The following is a 22,172-nucleotide window of genomic DNA, read 5'->3' as shown; positions in this document are numbered from 1 at the left end:
AAAACATAGGCTGGCCAGCTAATTAGTAGCAGATATTTCTTTCCCATAGTTTTGAAGACTAGGAAGTCTGAGGTTGGTATGACTAATTGATGATGGTTATGTTCTGGTGAGGATTCTTCTGTGTTGCAGACAGCTGATTTTCAGTGTATCCTCCTGTAGCAGAGTGAGCTATCTCTCTGGTGTCTTCTAAGGGCACGACAACTCTACTCTTAAGTCCTAATTGCCTTTTAAAAATCATCGGCTCCAAATGTATTACTTTGAAGATTAAAATTCAGAATATGAAAATGGGAGATAGAGAATGAACCAAATATTCAGTCTATAATAGGAGGACTGACAAGGTGATGTCAGGACCTGAGCTGGTAAGGATTGTAATATAAGGTGTCATGAAATCCATGGCAACTTTTTTGGGGCTAGGCATTTCTGGTCCTTATTTCCTGTCCTGATTTAAGATGGCCACTCTGATATCCTGTCTTAACTGAGGTCTCTTGAAGTTCTCACCACAAAGGGTATTTTCTGATGGGGATTTTGTAGAGGGAAATATGGTCTTGAACTAGGGAATCATGTAAAAATTAACAGAGGCAATCTGCTTCCCCTTAGACATTGGGTCACATCTCCTATTTTAATATTCTTTCCTATGATTCCTAGTGAGAATCACAAAGCTAACAGTAGAATGATAAAAAGTTGATGCTACGAAAGTTTGGCTTTTTGCAAACATACTTTTTTTTATTGCTACAACACTCTCCCCTAAGATGTTATCAATATAATAATATTGCTGTATTAATAATGTTCATGGCTAATGCATCATATGTCATTTGACATTTTGAGACTACAAGCAGGGATGCTATATTTGGCCATACAAGTTGTGAATGACACTGTTTGTATAGGTATCATATCCCCTGGAGTTTTGCAAGATGGCAACCTTATTCACGGAGTGTGCAAGGCTGGTGCTAGCCTCATTGTGCTGGCTCAGAAAGGAAAAATGCCATGTTCAATGTCTTATGATGACCAAAGCTGGCAAAGCAGCCAGGGTCCAACTTCTGAATCTAAATCCAGTCTTAATTTTGCTGTACTTCATTGCTTCCTGACCAAGCAGTGAGTGAGTAAATGAGTGAACAGGGTATAGGAAAAACTTCTATTCAGAAGCCAAGAGTCACTCATGATAGTGATTTGTTTTGAAGTTCCTGGGTTCCATTAGCAGAACCAGTTGCCCAACTCTCCAGTCCATTTGCTTGAGAGCATGAGTCCCAGACAATGTGGCCTCAGGTGTTTCCTTCTATGCTTCCTATACCCTTTCTACTTTCTCCTCTGCCTGTCCCATTCCTTAGGTGTCTTGCTTTTCAGCCAATACCAGATCATCTGCTTCCATAAGGTGTTCATTAATAAGACAGGCTCATAATTTCAATAAGGATAAATAATTTCAGTAAATTATAAAAACAGCCTTTAAAGCACAAATGAACTAATATATCAGGATTGAATTCCTAGTTGAAGACCAGGAAAAGGTTGTAAAAATCAGAATACATATGATAAATAGGAGGACTACAAAGATAGTGGTTTTTCTGGGGATTTGGGTGGAAAGGGTAAAGGCTTTAGTTCTTATGATATCATCTTCCACTTAGTTGTTTTAAGTTGGGTCTCCCTAACATCTTTTTTGCTTTATTTAGCTGAGAATGGCCCTGCATTTGGACCACATCTGTGGGGCGGGGGAGGGCAATGTCGGTGGCAGAGAGAATTTGGACAGCAGCATCCAGACCCCAGCCTGCCCCAGGATCTCTGTTTTTAAATGCCATTACGAGGTACAGTTGGTCTAGATAGAGCTCAGGGCCTCTTCCCATCAGACTAATGCAGCTGGGGCAGAGGGGCAAAGGGGTGGGGGTGACTGCTGGGCTGGCTGCCTGGCAATCTCTGGGAGCCTGGGAGAGGGATTATGCTCTCTCAGTGGGCCTCATCACCATAATAAAAATGGGAGTGATGCTTATCGACTCATCAGGATTGCTCATTTAGACGATTACTCTATTTTCAATCCCATTTTCAGAGAAAAGAGGATTGCTGGACATTTCCTCCTCCCCCCCCCCCCGCCCCTCGCACAGGGCAGTGTTTGTTGGTGGCTTCTGGAAAGGATGTATTGGTGGTAGGCATGTGGCAGGCTGAGAGCTTTGCCCTCTTTGTCTTCCAGAGCTGGGAGGCCACAGTGGGATGGCTATCCCCTGAGAGATAGGAGAGGAGGAGAAACAGCTCAGCAGGGGTGGGAGCAGCTGGCTGGCGTCACTAATTTCCTGCAGGAGATTTTGGTGGCTGAGTTCACGTCATTCTTTCTTTTGCCCCTCTCTCTGTGCTCTCTCAGGTGTTACTAAAATTATCGAATTCAACCCTTGGGCTGTTTTGAGCTAAATGCAGCTTCTTTGCCTCATCTCTGTGGAACTCAGGTATAAAGCAGCATCACTTCTTGGGAACTAGAAGGAGGGGATATGTGTCCCTGAGCAGCCAGAATACATACACATTACAAAATTTCTCTTTCTACACAGAAGAGCTTGGAGGTCTGGCTCAGAGACCCTGATTCTGACTTACCCCAGGGGTCTAGTTAGTTTAGCAAACTGCTTTCTGGCACCCTAGCAGACTGAAAATTGGAATAAAGGTGAAGGAAGACAGCTCCAGGTTGGAAGCAAAAGTCAGTCGTTAGACCAAGAAGGTGTCATTTTTTTGTGTGTTAGTATATGTAGGTGGAATCCTGACTCTGGATAATTGGTTTGTGGTCCTCTCCAATGCTGCAGTTGGGGGTTCCAGGTATCTCTCTTGTGTGACTGTGAGGGTGAAGGGCAAAGAGAGGGAGGGGAGACCTTGATAGGGAGCTGGTGTGCAACAGGGATGGTGACTGTGTTTTGTGACACCTTAAGTTTGGGTGCTTAGATGTTGCCTGCCTGTTTTTGCTGGAGCTGTCCAGTGATGTATCTGCCCTTGACCTTCTTACTGTCCTCCTTAGTGTTCTCAGGGTGAATTCCTTTCTAGGCAGAGATGTTAAGATGCTCAATAAAATGGAATTTTTTTTGTCCTGTTATTGTTCTGATGTTTGGATTTTTGAGATAGAGTCCTACTATGTAAACCAGTCTGGTCTTGAACTCATGATCTTCCTGCCTCTGCTTCCTGAGTGCTATGATAATAGATGAGTACCACTGTGCCTCACAAGAAAGGATTTATTTAGCATAATTATGTTCTAAATTTTTCATGAAATATACTAAAATGTCATTTGTATCTGAAATTCATATCTACTTAGACATGCATTTTTTCTTATGTTTAATTAAATTTGCTCAAAAATTATCTTTAAATAGTAATACAAAGGGTTTTCAATCCAACATAAGGGCATCACATAATTTAAATACACTTTTAACTTTTAGATTTACAGAAAAATTATGAAGATAGTATAGGGCATTGCCATATATCCATACCTATTTTTCCCCATTACTATTTTATGCCAGTATGATATATATCAAAATTAATGAACTAATATTGATTTGTTATTGTTAACTAAAGTCCATACATTATTAGGCTTTAATTAAAAAAATCTTATCGTAAAGGTGACTTACAGAGGGGTTACAGCTACATAAACAAGGTAATGAATACATTCCTTTTTGAACAGTGTTACTTCCTCCCTCATTTTCTCCCACTTTCCATCCCCCCCCAACCTCACTCCCTTCAAAATGTTGTTTATTTCTAACATAGTGTCTAGTGAGTTTCACTGTTGCATTGGTTCACCCTTTATTCCACCATTTTTGTGATTCCCCTTCCTTTCCCTAAATCAGATAAACTTATATACAAGACAAAGGGTACCAAAATCAGAAACAGTGACCACAGGGAATAAACCATAGGAGAGAAAAAAAGAAAGACCAAAGACATAACTGCAAACAGTATGCTAAAAAAAATAGAAAAACCAATAACAACAAAACCTCTCTTTTTTCATCTCATGGAGATAATTTCAATTAGTATCGATTTTCTTTTTCGTCAGTTGTGGATCATGAACTCTGGACCTGGGCACTGTCCCTCAGCTCTTCAGCTCAAGGCTAGTGCTCTACCACTTGAGCCACAGTACCATTTACAGCCTTTTCTACTTATGTGGTACTGAGGAATAGAACCCAGGGCCTCATGCATGCAAGGCAAGCACTCTACCACTGAGCTACCTTCCCAGCCCCAATTAGTATCATTTTTGTATGGTCATATATACATAGCTATTAGGCTATTGTGAAACTCAGCTAGGACTATCCTAAGCATATGCTAATTATTACAAATGAGAGAAACCATGGAGCCTATGTTTCTTTGGGTCTGGCTTATTTTACTTAATATGATTTTTTTCCAAATCTTTTTATTTCCTGGGGTGGTGTCATTCTTTCTGATGGAGGCATAATATTCCATTATATATATATGTGTGTATCTCTCTCTCTCTCTCTCTCTCTATACACACACACACACACACACACACACACACACACACATATATCACATTTTCTTGATCCATTCATCTACTGAAGGGCATCTGGGTTGATTCCATAGCTTAGCTATGGTAAATAATGCTGCAATAAACATAGTTGTTCTGGTTGTTTTAGTGTGGCCTTGTTTGTAATTATTTGGGTAAATGCCCAGGAGTGGAATTGCTGGGTCATAGGGGAGCTCTATGTTTAGTTTTTTGAGGAAGCTTCATAATGCTTTCCAGAGTGGTTGAACCAGTTTACATTCCCATGAACAGTTTAGTGGCATTCTCTTTTGGTCACATCTCCTCCAGCATCTGTTATTGTTATTATTATTTTGATAACGGCCATTCTAACTGGGGTGAGGTAGAATCTCACTGTGGTTAGATTTCTTTAACATCTTTTCTTGTCCTGGGTTCCCATCTAGGATCTCACATCACACTTAGTCATCATGCCTCTCCAGGCTCCTCTTGGCTGTGATAGTATCTCAGACTTGATTTCGATGACCTTGGTTGGCAAAGTTTGAAGAGCACTGGTCTGATATTCTGTAGACCTGGCAGATTTTTTTTTAAAAATCTTGATTAGGCTGGGATAATGCGTTTTGGTTTAATAATACAGACACGAAGTGCCATTCTTATCTGTTTTAAGTTGGGTACTGGTCTCTCAATGGTGAACATGAATGGTATCCTGCTGAGGTAGTTCTCATCCAGTTTAGCATCTTGGAAATTTATTTGCTGAATTCAATAACTCTTTTCCTGGTACAACAGCTCTTCATGACTAGGCCTCTGCTTACTGCCACAGACTATTTTCTGCTCCAACCAACCTCTGGCAATTCTGCTAATGAACTCTTATTCGCTCATATTGCCAGCCCTTAGCACTTGCTCTTTCTTCTGCCTGGAATGTTCTCCCTAAATCCTTCATCTACAAATCCCTTTCACATGCTTACTTTACTTGTCAGTTGCACTACAGTGTTCTACTTATGCCTCAATCCTTCTGGAAAATTTCTTCTACCATATCCTATCAAGACTGGAGAGCCTGTTTTCTGCTGTGGTCCTAGTTTGGTAGTACTTGTCACTATGGTTATGATTTGTTTACTTTTCTGTCTCCCTAAGCCAGTACATCTCTAACATCTTACATAGGGCCAATTGGAACTGAAGTCATTGCTGAATAAGTGTATGGTTATACCAGGCCACCCACGTAATGCTTCTAAAATAATGTTTACCCTGTAAACAGTAGATGCTAAGTAATGAATGTCTCTTTTAATGTAGAAAAATATTCTTCCCTAGAACAGAGCAACTATAATAAGTTTGTACTTGCTTGACACCCTAACAAATATCTCTTTCATAGAGACGAGATTCTGGGGCAGTGGTCTCCCAGGATTCCCTGAGAGCTACAGTTACCTGCGTCAAAGTGTCAAGGAGGCCACTTTGTGACAGAGATGTTGGACTAAGTAGGCTACTCTCGGTTAGTTTGCAAATTAAAAAGGTATCATTTTCCCAATGGGGAAATTCCAAATTATGAACCCCTTGGCCCAAATTTTTGTAATCAGGCCCTTGACCTACTAGTATGTAATGGAAAAGATCCCCTCCCCCTATGTGGTGCACATGTAGCATATGGTAAAAGTGTTTCATAGTAAATGATATTTGCACATATTGCTGCTTGTCTTTAATAGCTAGTATAATTGTATGTCTCTCTGTGTGTGTTTTACTTAGCGAGTGTAGTTATGACTCTATCTCTGAAGCCTAAATGGAAGAGACAGCTCATAAATGGTACCAGGAATCTTTGATGATCTTAGGACTAACTAAAATGTCTATCGTTTCTTACCTACTCTGCATCAAGTGCTTTATTCAACTCTCTACTAATTCACTCAAGAATCTACAAGTTTGGAATTAGTATTACTAAATTACAAATTAAGAAACTATGATGTGAGATGCTTAAGAATTTTTTTTTTACAGATTTTATTGTTATGGAGATGGGCTTAGTGCCAGGGCACTAAGAACTTCAGAGCTTGAACTATATCTTTTGGGTTTGGCTGCCTTTGCCTGGTTAGAAAGCTTTGTAACAGAGAGCATCTCCCCAAAAGCTTGTCTTACCAAAATGGTTCTTGAACTTAATACTTCTTTATTCCCAGGTCATCTCATGAGAGCACAGCCTACTAATCATATCTGTATGTCTTCAAAAACCTTCTTCTTGGATTCCTAGCTTCAGGTTCCCTATCCACAGTCAAATCATTTTCCCAATGCCAGTACCCATTGCAACCTATGCAAGAATTTCAGTTCTAGCCTTGTACATCCTTTGCTTTGCTTCTGAAGTTTTATGTTTTATTCTATTGCCATATCTATCTTCTTCTGGATTAACCACACTGGCTTTTTTGCATGGCTCCCAAGTAGACCATGGACATTTTGACTTTCGTATGATGAATTCTTTCTTGGAAACCCAAAACTTTCTCTCGGAGAGTCATGTTGCTGACAATGAAGAATTTTTAATTAATAAATAATTTGATCAATTAATTAATCTATTTTGTGATGGTATTAGGGCTTGAACTCAGGGCCTGGGAGCTGTCCCTGAAAATTTTTGCTCAAGGCTAGTGCTCTATCACTTGAGCCACAGCTCTATTTCTGGCATCTTGATGGTTAATTTGTAGATAAGAATCTCATGGACGTTCCTGTGGTTTTGAACCTCTATCCTCAGATCTCAGTCTCCTGAATTGCTAGGATTACAGGTGTGAGCCACAAGTGGCCAGCTGGGATTTATTTTTTATTTTTGTCGGTTGTGGGGCTTGAACTCTGGGTTTGGGTGCTGTTCCTATGCTCTTCAGCTCAAGGCGAGCACTGTACCACTTGAGTCACAGTGCCACTTCCGGTTTTCTGGTGGTATTAGAGGTAAGAGTCTCACGGACTTTAGTGCTAGGGCTGTCTTTGAATCAAGATTCTCAGATCTCAGCCTCCTGAGTAGCTAGGATTACAGGTGTGAGCCACCAGCACCTGGCTAGGAATTTTTTGATGAAATCCAATTTATAGATTTAAATCTTTTTTTGGCTAGTCCTGGGCTTGAACTCAGGGCCTGGGTGCTATCCCTGAGCCTCTGTGCTTAAGGCTAGCGCTGTATCACAGAGCTACTTCCAGCTTTTTCTGAGTAGTTTATTGGAATAAGTCTCACTGCTTTTCCTGACTGGGCTAGCTTCAAACCATGATCCTCAGATCTCAGACTCCTGAATAGTTAGGATTATGGGTGTGAGCCACTGGTGCCATTAAACCATTTGTAATGATTAGAATGGGATCATATCTGTCCCAAGGTTGTACACAACAAATGTTCCTTAAGTTTTCCTCCAGAAGTTTTATAGTTTTGATTTTCACATTTGGCCCAGCATATTTCTATCTGGTTGAATGTCTCAAGTACATATGAAAAGATTGTGTATTTTGTACTTAGTGAATATCCTTTAGGTCAGGTTGGTTGACAGCAATGTTCCACCCATCTATATTTTCATTGATGTTTGTCTAGTTGGATGAACTACTGAAAGGAGCGTTAAAAACTCCAACTAAAATTTAAATTAGTCTGTTTTTCCTTTCACTCCTGTCAGTTTTGTTTCATGTGTTTTAAAGCTTGTTATAAAGGGAATGCTTACTTAGATATTTAGGTTTGTTATATCTTTTTGTCTTGTTAAACTATCCCCTTTATTTCTAATCCTGGTGATAGCCCTTGCCTTAAAGACTACATTGTCTGATATGAATCTAGCTCCTCCAGATATAGTGCTTGCCTGGTACATTATTTCCCTACATAGTTTAAATTTATTTAAATTATTCTTATTTAATATAAATTATACTGTTCTGGCACACACACACAAAAACTTTCTTTAAACTTAATAAAAAGTAAAATGTAATAAATGGAATGCAAAAAATTCAATTAGTTCAAGAAAATGCAAGAGACAAAGGAAAAGAACACAAAGGAAAGACACAATTGTCAATATGATAGATTTAGAGGGTGATAGGGTGAATATGATCAAATTTCCTCATTTACATACATGAAGATAGTATAATGAGATAATTAAAATTATTTCTAAAAGGGGGTAAAAGGTAAAAAAGTAATAAGAGGGGTGATTTTGACCCAAGCATATATAGAAATGTCATAATGAACCCCCTTTGTACAATTAACATATACTAGTAAAAAAGGATGATATACTTAGGCCACCATTTCAAAACTGTATTACATGTAAGTGGGAAAAGCTTATTTTTATATTTATTTTAAATGTATTTAAATTATATGTGTTTTTGTAGAAAGTGAAGTTCTTGAAGAGCACAGCTGGATCTTACTTTTTTGGTCCAATCTTACAATTTCTTAGGAGATTGTGTGCATTCAGAATGATAGGGCCATAGACAACCCTGGTAATTATAATCTCTGCCTGGCTTTTGTTTTTTTTTGGTGCCAGTCCTGGGGCTTTGAACTGAGGGTCTTGGCACTGTCTGTTAGCTTTTTTTCCCTTCCAGGCTAGTGCTCTACCACTTGAGCCACAGCTTTATTTGTTTTTTTTTTGGTGGCTAATTGAAGAGTCTCACAGACTTTCCTGATCTTCAGGTCTAAGCCTCCTGAGTAGCTGGGGTTACAGAAGTGAGACACTGGTCCCTGGTTTAAGTGAATTTTTAACATGTAGAACAGTTTATATTTATTCACTTATTGGACATTTCCTGTATTCTTTATTGTTTTGCTTAGAGTTGAAGTTTTACTTGAAGTGAATTTCCTTACTCTGAAAAATATTCATTTAATATTTGTTAAATGCAGTACTTGTTCTAACAATATGTTCTCTCAGAATTCTGCTTTTCATTCCTGAAGGATATTTTCACTGGCCCCTGAAAAAATATTGATACTTCTTTTCTTTCAGGATAAAAAATATCACTTCATTGTCTTCTTACTTGACTTTTTTATGATAAGAAGTTAGCAACAATTCCCTCTCCCCTCCCCCCGCCATGTAGTGTATCTTCTCTACCTATCAGAAGATTTGTTACTACTTGTTTCTAGAAATTCAGTTATGTTGTATGTAAATAGTTGTAGTTTCACGTCTTCAAATTCACTGTTTTTTCTGCAGTATCCAATATGATCTTAACCTCATCCATTTAATTTTTTTTAATGGAAGATATTGTATTTTTGAGCCTTAGAAGGTCCATGTGAATTTGGAGTTTAAAAATAGTTTTTATTCCTCCTTTTATTTGCTTCTGGTGTCCTTTAATTTGTGTGTGTGTGTGTGTGTGTGTGTGTGTTGGTATTGGAGCTTGAACTCAGGGCCTGGGTGTTGTCCTTGAGCTTTTTTGCTCAAGGCTCGTGTTCTACCACTTGAGCCACAGCTACATTTGTGGCTTTTTGCTTATTTAATTAGAGATAAGAGTCTTACAGACTTTCCTGTTTGGGCTGGCTCTGAACCAGGATCATCAGATCTCAGCCTCTTGCATAGGTAAGATTACAGGCATAAGCCACCATTGCCCAGCTAGTCCTTTAGTATTTTTGGAAATAATATATCTATTTTCAGTTCCTTATATGATCTGCTTCTAAAATTGATTTTTCACAGTTACAGCTTAGATTTTTCTTGTTCTTTTCATGTATAACATTAAAAATTTGTATGAAGAACATTAAATTATTCAAGTGCTTGCTATATTTTGTTCTGTCAGAGAGTTAATTTATTATTGTTAAGTGGACATTCACTTAGATTTGATAGTTGTTCTAGTTTAAGCTTCAGGGTTTAGAGCCTCTGTTGAATTCCCTGGGTGTTCAACAAGTTTTCCTCATTGTGGTTGGTTAGCTTTTGAATGTACCTTGACTACATGTAGGTTCTGAGAAGTCTTTAACTTATAGCTCTCTGGTAGTTGTTCTTTGATAGTTGTTTTCTGAGTAGTCTTATGTAGTCATAGCCTACAAATATAAAGCTTTATATTTATAAAATGACTCAAGATCACCCAATGAAGATCTATAAAGCTTTCTTTCCTGTAGTTCTTTCTTTTTTGATACTTTGTCCCTCAAATCTCAGCTACCTCAAACTCCTTAAACTTTGATCTCTGTTTCTTTACCTCAGTAGGTTACCATCCCATGGTTCTAAGTTTTGGCACAAGTGTATAGACAGAAAACCAGACACTTACCTCAATTGTTTTCTCTTAGGCATAAAATCTGTGTTCAATCTGCAAATAGTTATTTCATTATTATAAAATTTAAAATGACAGGACTGGGAAGTTGGCTCAGTGGTAGAGTGCTTGCCTTGCATGCCTGAGGCCCTGGGTTCTATTCCTCAGTACCACATAAGCAAAAAGAAAAAAGCCGGAAGTGGTGCTGTGGCTCAAGTGGTAGAGTGCTAGCCTTGAGCTGAAGAGCTGAGGGACAGCGCCCAGGCCCAGAGTTCAGGCCCCACGACCGGACCCCTCCCAAAAAAAAATGGTTCTAGCAATTGTACTATATCCAGAAGCTAAGTTTTTGTTATATATTTTATTAACATATTCCCATACAGAAATATATTGCACTTTGATTAAAGTAACCCTTTTTAGCATTTTCCTTATCTATAGTTCTCCTTTTTACAGTTTGATATTATTCCCAATCATCTACTCATTTCTCTCTCCAGATGTTCCTCTCAAACAGTCCCACATTAACATTCAGGTTATATCTGAATGTATAAACATATATCTAAAAATATACATATTAGTTATGGGGAAATCTAGAACATATATATATATGTATATACTGTATATATATGAATTATATATAGCCTATATATACTTACATGTAGGACAAATTAGAAACTACTGTGTGTGTGTGTGTGTGTGTGTGTGTGTGTGTTTGTGCCAGTCTGGGGCTTGAATTCATGGCCTTGGTGCTGTCCCTGAGCTACTTTTGCTCAAGGCTAATGATCTTACTTGAGCCACAACTCCACTTTCAGGTTTTTTGAAGAGTCTCAGTCCTTACGTCTCAGCCTCCCGAGTAGCTAGGATTACAGGTGTGGGCCACCAGCGCCCACAGATTCTACTTTTTATATAAATTCAAACAATTGTCACAGAGTTAACAAGTGCTGAACATGAAATTGTATAGAATGCTCAGGGTTCTGTCTGCCAGTGATGTTTACAGATGTTATAGGCAGAACATGAAAGAGTAGATCATAGTAGGGGATAAACAAAGGAGGAGGCAACAATGCTGGATAAGAAATATACTCATTATCTTCCTCATGTAACTGTAACTCCTTTGTACAGTATTTTCACAATAAAAAACTTAATTAAAAATTAAGCATAAAAAAGAAAGAGTAGATCATAGCTATAAGTTTTTGGATATCATAGCTCCTTTTCTCAGAGTTTCAAAGCTACAGATTGAGTCGAGGATCTAACAGGATTGTATGAGGCTGAGTTTATTGGAAACTAGTGTTAACAATATAACTGGTTTAAGAGTGAGCAGTATTTGTATGAACTCTGATTTTTTTCTATCTACAGGTCACAAATGACTCACCAGTCCAAGACAAAAAAAAAGGTAGGCTGAAGGAACTACCTCATAGCTCATAGAGTTACCTGAGCCAATACAATAAAAAGAGTAAGAGATACTGGGCTTGTAAAGATAAGGGCAAATGAATTGCAGGTAACTGCCAAACCCAGGAAGACTTCTCGGATGAAATGTCAAAGAAAAGAAGATAGGGCAAGGTAATATACATAAGGAAAATGAAGACAACATCTCAGGTTTAGAGGTTATGAGAGTGAAGAAAAGAAAGAGATTGAGCAGAATGACTCATTTGTTGTTTTTAATGCCTACAGTTTACCAGGAACTGACACAGGCAACTTCCAAAATTCTCAATGAAGGAGAATGTTGTAGCCATGTGGATTTCTTTGTAATTAGGAAAGGAATTAGACAAGCCATATTTCCTTCTGTGGTTTCTATGGCTCCTTCCAATTGTCTCTACACATTGGTGAGCTTCATTTTCCAGTCTTTACCTTGGCTTTCACTTCCTGAAAGGTCTGAATTCCTGGGGTCCCCTGTTGATACTATAACACACTGACAGTATGTTCAAGGTAGAAGTTGGGAGAAGCTGAATTGAATTGGGAAGGGATTATACTAGATAAATCAGACTATTTCTACTCACAGGTATAGAAAGTTTACTTATAGGTATGAATTTTTTTTCTGAAAGGTTTTCTCAGGGCCAGTAACATTTTCTGACATGTCTGGAAAATTTTTCTAAAACTGAGAAGAGCTTGTTGTAGTATAGTGGAAAGCTCATGGATTTGAAAGCTCTGCAGACATTCTTATGCTATTCATTAGCTGTATGATCTTGAACAATTTACTTTATCTCCCTAGAACCTAGATTTTTTACCTAAAACGAGAGGATATTGTAGTTCACAAAGTTGTTAGGAATGTCAAAAGAGAAATGCACAAAGGGCCAATTGCTAGGCACAGAATCAGTAGATATGTACTGGCTCCTTTCATTTAATTAATTATTTATTTATTTATTTTGTTTGTTGTGGGGCTTGCTGGGACTGGATACTATCCTTGAGCTCTTTAGCTCAAGGCAAGCACTCTACCACATGAGCCACAGTGCCACTTCTGGTTTTCTGGTGGTTAACTAGAGATTAAGAGTCTCATAGACTTGTCTGCCCAGACTGGCTTTGAACTGTGATCCTCAGATGCCAGCTTCCTGAATAGCTAGGATTATAAGTGTGAGTCACTGGCGCTGGCTGCTCCTTCTTTTTATGATGTTCCCTTGTGCCTTATTCACATAGGAGAGAAGATGGAGAGAGATATCAGAGGGATATCAATCTTCACTTTCTCATTGCCTCTTAAGCACAGATGGTGCATCAGGGAAAGAGATATTCACTAGCCCAGTATCAGGCTTTTGGGAAAGTGGAACCTAAGGTGCTTTAGAAATACTCTCCCCTCCAGGTTTCTAGAGCTCCTTCTTTAAAGAGCACTATATCTTCTACTGTCCTGGTCTCTCTGAGGCAAGCAGACAGGGAATTTACCTTTGGGTTAGAAGAGGAGGTAGCTTGTTCATGATCACCAAGTCCTTTGTCTTAGATCTGTTTCCCATCTTTGGTCAGTTGCCAGCCTGCTTCCACAAAGCTGCTTCTCTGTGGGGTCTAGACTTGGCAAGTCAAATGCCTATGGCCTGAGCAGATGCCCCAAGAACTGATGCTTTCCTCCTTGACTCATTTTGAAGCTCTAGGGTTCAGATGTTTGAAAGCCCCTTTGACTACTCTCATGTAGTGTTCACCCTTCTGTGAACTTATATTCTGGCTGCTGTGTGGTGATCATGAGCCCAACAGGAACACCATGACAAGGATTTCCTTGGCAAGAGAATGGTTCATAGAACACTCAACTGATAGCTCAGGGTATTGGGTATTTGTCCACCAATGGCCATCCTTCAGTTATTCAAACAGGCTCTTTCCTGAGCACACTCACTCCTCTGTATTTTTAGCCTGTTCCATGCATGGGCTGGCCTTTTCTTATCTCTAAAGAATTAACATGGGCAGCAAGATACATGTGTTTGAAATAGAAAGATATTATTATGTAAGAGGTTTTCTAGTAAAGTCCAAGGTGGGTGATAACAGTTGTTGAAACTCCTAACATGATGGTGAAGGTAATATGTTATGTATCTCTAGTCTTTTCTAATTATTTGCTAAATATTTATGGAGTATCTATTATATGCAAGGTGCTATGCCAGAAGAACAAGGATTACAGTAGTCAATAAAGCAAGCTCATCCTAGTTCTCAAGATTTAGATAGATAATCACACAGCAGCAATGAAAAATACTTCTAGAGTTTTATTAGCCAAAATACAACACAACTATCTTGTTCCCTACTTAGCCACTCTAAGTTTGGTCCACACTTCCCTAGTTCTCTTTCTCAACCGCTGGTCCTATTCAGCTCCACTCCCACTTGTTTACCTTTCATAGCCACTTGGCCTTCCCCAGACATCTCAGATATGGCAAGTCCCTCAAATTCTCCCCACTTTTATTTCTTGTCTCAAGAAATGACAGCACTATATACTCATTGGCTCTGAAATTTAAGTGCCATCTTTATTCTTTCCAATTCTTTTCCCACATTATGCCCATCCAAATAGCTACTAATAATAACACAAGTCCAACACACTGGAATATCACTGGTACTGTTCCAAGTACTTCAGTAAGATAACTCAGGTCATCTTACTGAATTTTTACAAACCCCAAGCCCACAGATTCTCAGTGTTGCCATTTTACTAACAAGGAAACTGAAGCCAAGAGATGGTAAGTAATTCACTATTAGCAGTCATTACACAGTATAGCCAGGATTGTACCAAGCAGCTCTCTTAGTACTTCCCAGAAGAGTAGGAAAGGCAGGCATTAAGCCAAGAAAATTACAAATAATTATATATTTACCATGGTGACAAATGTTTTAAAAGAGAAGTGCAAGAAGCTTTGCTTAAGATAGAAGACATGGGCATAGCTCAAGTGGTAGAGTGCTTGCTTACCAATAGCCAGGCCAGAAGCTCAAACACTAGTATCATTCCTACCTCCCCACCACCAAAAAAAGAGGAGATTCAGTCAATAAAGTCCATGTTTCCTTGAAGATATGTCCTTGACCATGGACCTCCTAGAATGGAAGAATGAGTGTCCTTCATAGCAAGGAAATAATGTTTCTGTTACTCCTTTACACCCTAAATGTCCACCCTTATACTGTCCTTTAGACACAATGCAACTTGGTCCTTTTTCACTTAATTCTGTCTCGTAATGTTGGTTGTCAGGAAGTCTTTTTGATTTCTCTACTATACCTAGATTTAAGATTAGCAGATTTTTTTTCTATTATGAGGCTAGATAGAAAATATTTTAGTTTGTGTGAGTCAAATAGTCTCTGTCACAAGTCATGAACTCTGCCCTAGTAGTGCAAAAGGAGCTGTATATTCTATGTAATTACATGTCACAAGGTATTCTCATTGTTTTGTTTCCAGCTGTTTAAAAATATAAACACCATTCTTAATTCTTGGGCTAGCCATACAAAAAAAAGTGACAGGCCTGATTTGACTTCTAGATGTAGTTTGCTGACACTGCTCAAATCTGTATTTCCAGCTACCCTACAGAAATCTCCCCTTTGTTTTCTCTACAAGACTCTACCTCTAAATGAACATCACCAAAAACCAAGCTCATTTCCCCACTGAAATCAGTCCTTCTTCTAGACATTCCAATTACTTTTAATGATTTAGAGAGTCTGTCCATCAAGAGATGTTAGGGCAGAAAATAAAATGCATGAGAATCACTGTTCTAGTCTAGACAGTCTACTGTCATGTCCCAAATGTTCCCACAATCTCATCTTTGCTAAGTCCGTGCCTCGCCCCCTTTCCTCTTTTGCTCTTAATTTCTCTAAGACTGTGTCTACTCTCTGACACTATTTTGTCGCCTCCCACTCCTCACCACCTCCAGCCTGCCTTCTACTCCATCAGACCACAAAAAATAGTTCCGGCAAAGGTCATGGATGACCTCACTGGTGCTAAACCTAAAGGGCATTCTTCAATTCTCATCTTACTTGCAATGGACACTGTTTCTCTGACTTTGGCTGCTCCTTCTCTGTCTCCTTTTTGTGTACTTCCCTTCACCTACCTGGCTCTGATTGTTGTAATTCCTAAAGATTAAATCCAGAATCTACTTCTATTCTTTCTCTAGCTATTCTTGGGTGATCTCATAGTTCCTGTTTCAACCTTTGCCCAACCTGCAATCCATCTATCTCTCTATCCTTTGTTCAACAACTCATCTTGAATGTCTTAAAACACCTCAAAATGTGCATTTCCCACATTAAAATGATGCTTTTATACCGCCACAATTCCCTTCTGCATTTAAACTACATGCTGTTACTTTGCACTTGCTGTCAATCAGTTAGTGGCTAAGGAGTAAAGGATCCCTGTCCTCATGAGTCTACTGAGGGACATCCAGTGTTCAAAAAAACCTTCCCAACTCTGTCTTTCCACAGCTTGTGTCTTTTATCACAACAGCTCTTCTTTCCTGTTGTCCTCATTTAGAGAATTGTATATCCATCTCTCCCCGGAAGCCAGATGTACCCTTAACATCTCCTTTTCGAACCTCTTACAGTATAACATGTACTCTTATTGACTTACCCCAAAGCTCTTCTCCCAATTTTTTGTTCCCTTTCTTGGTGTGGGGTGAGGGATTGAACTCAGGGTCTTGCAAATTCTAGGTAAGCATTCTACCATTTGAGCCTACTCCCAGTCCAACTTTTTTTAGTTTTAGTTTTTGAGACAAGAGTCTCCATAACTTTGCCAGGCTAGCTGTAAATGTGCAACCTTCCTGCATCTGCCCCTGGAGTAGTGGGATTGTAGGTATTCACTACCAGGCTCTGCGTTTAGCACCCCTTGATCACATATCTCCTATCTACACTGCTGCCTTCTTAGGCTTAGTCCTGTTGGACTACTAGTACTACTTTGCTTCATTCTGTCCCCCGACTTTGTCCATCATCTTTCTAAAATAAAACTCTCTCCTTGCTACTTCCACCTGCTCACCACACAATATCCAATTGCAATATTCCCAGTAATGCCGCTCTTTGGATCAAAGGGAAAGGTATCTGTTAAGACCCTCAATACTATTTCCTCATTGGCCCAAAGGCTTGTCTCCCTGACCCTACTTCCCACTTGGAATGCTCCTGCCTTAGTAGCTTTTTCCAGCCTCTTGATGACATCTTTTTTCTTTCTTTCTTTTTTTTAGGGGGAGTCAGTTGTGGGGCTTGAACTCTGGGTCTGGGCACTGTCCCAGAGCTCTTCAACTCAAGGCTAGCACTCTACCACTTGAGCCATAGCACCCTTTCTGGTTTTCTGGTGATTAACTGGAGAGTCTCACGAACTTTCCTGCCTGGGCTGGCTTTGAACCACGATCCTCTGATCTCAGCCTCCTGAGTAGCTAGGATTACAGGCCTAAGCCATCAGTGCCCAGCTTGTCCATTTTTTTTTAAACCTTCAGCTTGCTGCTCCTTCCATCAGGAATGCTGGCTGCAGTTCCTTCTTTTGGCTAGGATTGCTCAGATTCAACCTTCACATCTTCATACCTCAACTTTATTATGATTTCCCAGCAATGCCTTCTTTGTTGTCTCAAGTACAGACCTAGGAACAGCCTTCATGACTTTGACTACATTGCCTTTACATCTGAAGGTTTGGTATTTTTGCTGATATCTGTCTCTTTAGTGGTTTCCCAAAGGCAAGAACTCTTGATTTTTACTTAGATACTGTCATCATCTTCTAGCTCTGTGACTGACAGAAACTGTCCAGTAATGGTTTGTTAATTGGGTGAATGGATGAAAATGAATGCCAATTCCCTACTCAGAACATTTTTCATTTTCTTTTTTTTCCTTTCTTTTCAAAGTTAGCTCAGATGCCACCTCCAGCAGGAAGTCTTTCCTAAAGGCCTTGGTGAAAATTCACCTTCTTTCTGTGTCTGTGTTCTCTGCATATGATTCTGCTCCAACTGTGTTCACTGCAGCTGTACCTGGCATTTCACGAGATTGAGGACCCAGTTTTGTTCATCTTTGTGTCTTCCACTTGGCTTATTGTGCTTGACAAGGAAGAAGCTGAAGAGATACATACAGAATTGATTTCTTAATGTAGTCCAGGTCACTGTAATCTTGACAGTGGTTTATCCTGTTAACATGATTTTAGTCACCACTGAGGGGACAGTCTCTGCCATTTCATTGCTTTTCATTTCTCTTCCTTCTCTTTCCCTGCAAGTTATTCAATCACTAGAAGGCTTCTTTCTCCTCACCTCACTGAAGATTTAACACAAAATTTGTTCTTAGTCACTATAACTAAGTTGTTGATGTTCAGCAAATTTATTAGCAATTTTCTTTCACTGCCTAAGGATTTGATTCATTCTGCCTATTGATTTTTCTAAGAATTCCTTTACCTGTGTTTTTATCAGCAACAGTATTAATTAGTTGTTAATTGTCTATATCAATTCCTTTCACCTCATTTCTCCTGGTAAAATCTGGTAACTAAAGTATGAGTATAGTTCAATTAGCTTCTTTTCCTTCTCATTGCCAGAAAAAGACTAAGGGTGTGGCTCAGTAGTAGACTGCATGCTTAATGTTGAGTCCCTAGGTTTGAAACACAGCATTACAAAGTAAATAAATATAAAAAAGAAAATAAATGATGAACCTCAGGATAGAGATACAAGAGGGTTTATCTTTTTTGCTGCTTTTTTTTTTGTCAGTCATGGGGCTTGAACTCTGGGACTAGGTGCTGTCCCTGCACTCTTCAGCTCAAGGCAAGCACTCTATCTCTTGAGCCACAGCACCACTTATGGTTTTCTAGTGGTTTATTGGAGGTAAGAGTATAACAGACTTTAGTGCCCTGGCTGTCTTTGAACCCCGATCCTCAGATCTCAGCCTCCTGAGTAGCTAGGATTACAGGCATGAGCCACCGGCACCCAGCTGCTGTTATTTTTAATGTACTTATAATGTTCTATGTGATTTCCTTTGTTTCTTTTGTTTGTTCCTCCCTATTGGTATAACTCCGGTTGTCACTGTATTTGATCCCAGTACCCTGCATCTTGTTTAATTCATTTTTCTAATTTGGGGAGAAAAAGGGAAATAACAAAACGCTGAAACAAGGATACAGGCTGACCCATTGTAACAATGAGATGTACAAGATGTATAAGACTATGTTAAAAACGAACTCTAAGCCGGGCACCAGTGGCTCATGCATGTAATCTTGAGGAGACTGAGATCTGAGGATCAGGTTTCAAAGCCAGCCTGGGCAAGGAAAGTCAGTGAGCCTCTTATCTCCAATAAACCACTAGAAAACCAGAAATGGTGCTGTGGCTCAAACGGTAGAGCTCTCACCTTGAGCTGAAGAGCGCAAGGACAGCACCCAAGCCCAGAGTTCAAGCCCCAGGACCGACCAAGACCCCCATCCCCCCAAAAAACAAACTCTACAGCTTGGGGGTGGAGGGGATAAAGAGGAGGGAATGGGGGGACAAAGCTCAAGAGGAAATGTACTCATTCTTACTCATGTAACTATAAGCCTCTGTACAATATCTTTACATATATATATATATATACATATATATATATGTATATATATATGTATATATATATGTATATATATATATATGGAATGGTTCATATTGAAGTAAAGAGGCCAAGTTTGGCCAGAGTCATATTGGCCACATGCTGGATGGTAAGATATGGCATCTTGTCCTTGTCTTCATGCTGGGGGAAGGAACCGCTGCCCCCCCATCACCTGCCTTGCAGGTAATGGGCGTGCTCGGACCTGAAAGCAGGGGCAGGCACTTGGCTGATAGGTTACTGAATCTGTTAGTCTAGTGCCTGGGACTGAAAATTTCCTGAGGATCTGCCCCTGTGCTGACCTATTTAGGCCCGGACCAGCCTGGCTGCCAGGACTCTATGCCATGGATGTCTCCGTGATCATGTCCTGTCTTCTGTCTCCTGGCTCATCTCCAGTCATCATGGAGTCCCAATTCAGCTCTCCATTGGATCTGAATTGGCTTGTTGGTATTGTTCTTGTTATTTCTTTCCTCTTTAATATGTTTCCTAGCTGAGTTATGTGTATTTGTGTGCTATAGGCCATTGTAGCAACTGGCAGCCTGCAGCCTGCTAACTGTAAAATAAAGACTCTAATATTCTATATTTTAAAATGTGGCTTCTGGGATGATTTACCTTTCAACAATATAGTATACTAAAGTGGACCCTGAGATGGGGCCCAAGCTGATATGATTTCATTTTGAGCTTTGCCTTTGTTTTAGGGATTTTAGACTTGATGGGCCTAGTTCCTGGAATGAAAAAAATGCATCTGGTCCCCCTCCCCTTAACAATCTAACCCACCCCTTGATTGTTGAGTTAAAGATTGACTACTAAAACAGAGAGGTTATAATCTGGCTCCAACTGGCAACACCACGTGCTTACGGTAAACCCTGCCTTTTGCACATGCTTCCGGTAAACTCAGCCTATTGGCCACCTTTGTGTGGTCTGGTATGACCGTATAACCCTTTGTGTGTGTACCAATTCTAAATCAGGGCAAAACAAGACAAGAACTGAAAGCTGAGTTGGGGACTAATGGGCCCCCAGTTTATCCCTACCAGAACTCTTGTGCTGCTTCCACTCAGCAAGCTGAATCCAGACTTCTGCTGAGTGAGCTTCCACTCTCACCCAGAGCTTCCCTACCTCAGAAAACATAGAACAGAAAACACACTAAAGTAAACAATACAGACAAGTGGCCACAAAGGCAAAATCAGGTCTCAGTGAATGGGACGACATCTCACCACCATTCACTTACCAGGGGACTTGAAGCCCCTCTACTCACCTCTGGAGGATTTTTCTATTAGATTCCTGCAAACATTGACCCAGGGGCCTTCCAAGGTGGAGGAGAATTCCCAGTCATCTTGAGGCAAGGAAAAGAAGTCCCTAGTGGCTGTCCCCTCAGACTGACAGGTTCTCCCCCATGCTCAGACCCCCTGAGCCAAGGCCTGAGGCTGAGACCTAACTGGGGCCACTTGCAGGTGGTCAGTGGCAGTTTCATAATTGACAAAGAAGCAAGTTACAAAAGCAGAACCAGCAGTTTTTGTTTAGTTTCGTTTTTTTAAAAAATGAACTAGGACAAGGTCTAGCGGTGTCCCGGGAGTGGACTCACTTTGTCCCATATTTTTTCTGTAAAGTAAATCCAATTACAAACATGGCAAGCAAAAGCAAAAGCATAATGAGACACAGACAGATATGATTATACATGGAACAAGGAGGGATCCCAAAACCAAAAGTTACTTTTTTTCTCAACCTATTTTCTCCACAAGCAAGCCCCTGTCCAACTAGGACTGCTAGGACTGGTGGAATTGAGGGGTCCAGGCATCCTTGGACCTCCTCAGTCATAGGGGACTCTGCTGCATCCAGCCTCACCCTATTTTTGGCCTCACTCTGGTGCCTTCTCTACCTAGGTCCACCGTGCTTACCTCAAGGCTTTTCTCAGAACTTCTCTCCAACAGCCGAGTGCTCGCACACTGTCCTCCCAGCCAGGGACTTCAATCCCCCTCAGGTTGGAGCGGCTAAGAGCTCTATCCCGGATGAGCCCCCATTACATGTAGTAGGAAGACCCCTACTCAGGCAGGCAAGGCCACTTAGTCGTCTGGAGTGACAGAGCCCACTGCAACAAAGTCGCTAATAAAGAAGCAACTTTATTGAGAAGGTTCCTACACTGACTGGCCAGGGCTGCAGCACAGGCTCGGGAGCTGATACCGTGACCATGAGTGGCCCCTATTCTTTGGTTTTTAAAGCCTGGTCATGCTCTGGTGACCAATGGGATCATAACATACACAAAGGATTGTACGGTCATACCAGACCACACACAGGTGGCCAATAGGCGGAGTTTACCATAAGCATGTGCAAAAGGCAGGGTTTGACATAAGCCTGTGGTGTCGCCAGTTGGAGCCAGATTACAACCTATCTGTTTTATGGGTCAGGCTTTAACTCAACAATCAATGTGAGTTAGGTTGTTAAGGGGAGGGGTATTCTTTCCATTCCAGGAATTGGGCTGGTGGGATCCAAGGTCTAGTTAACCTTGTTTAAAGGTTTGTTTGTTTGTTTTTTCTAAAATCCCTAAAACAAAGGCAAATCCTGGAAAGAAGCTGTACCAGCTCAAGTCTCCTCTCAGGGCCTACTTCACGCAGAATAATAATTTCACCTTATAAATTTATGGACCGATTTTACCTTCTTATAGCTAGTGCTTTGTGATTCC

At 40.1% G+C, this 22,172-nt stretch overlaps 1 long non-coding RNA gene across 1 annotated transcript; it reads right to left on the bottom strand.

Annotated features, from left to right (window-relative positions):
• Positions 1–1,877: 1,877 nt before the first annotated feature.
• On the bottom strand, positions 1,878–20,896 carry LOC105994439. Its single transcript, XR_001175503.1, has 4 exons — positions 20,751–20,896; positions 8,295–8,301; positions 5,785–5,792; positions 1,878–1,888 (listed from the first exon to the last, which is right to left on the bottom strand). It is a non-coding gene; the product is annotated as an uncharacterized LOC105994439 (long non-coding RNA).
• Positions 20,897–22,172: the final 1,276 nt, after the last annotated feature.

Source organism: Dipodomys ordii, unplaced genomic scaffold, assembly GCF_000151885.1.
Source record: "Dipodomys ordii isolate 6190 unplaced genomic scaffold, Dord_2.0 Scaffold106, whole genome shotgun sequence".
Taxonomy (NCBI): domain Eukaryota; kingdom Metazoa; phylum Chordata; class Mammalia; order Rodentia; family Heteromyidae; genus Dipodomys; species Dipodomys ordii.
The sequence above is the reverse complement of the archived record's forward strand: the minus strand, read 5'-3'. Positions and strand labels throughout refer to the sequence as shown.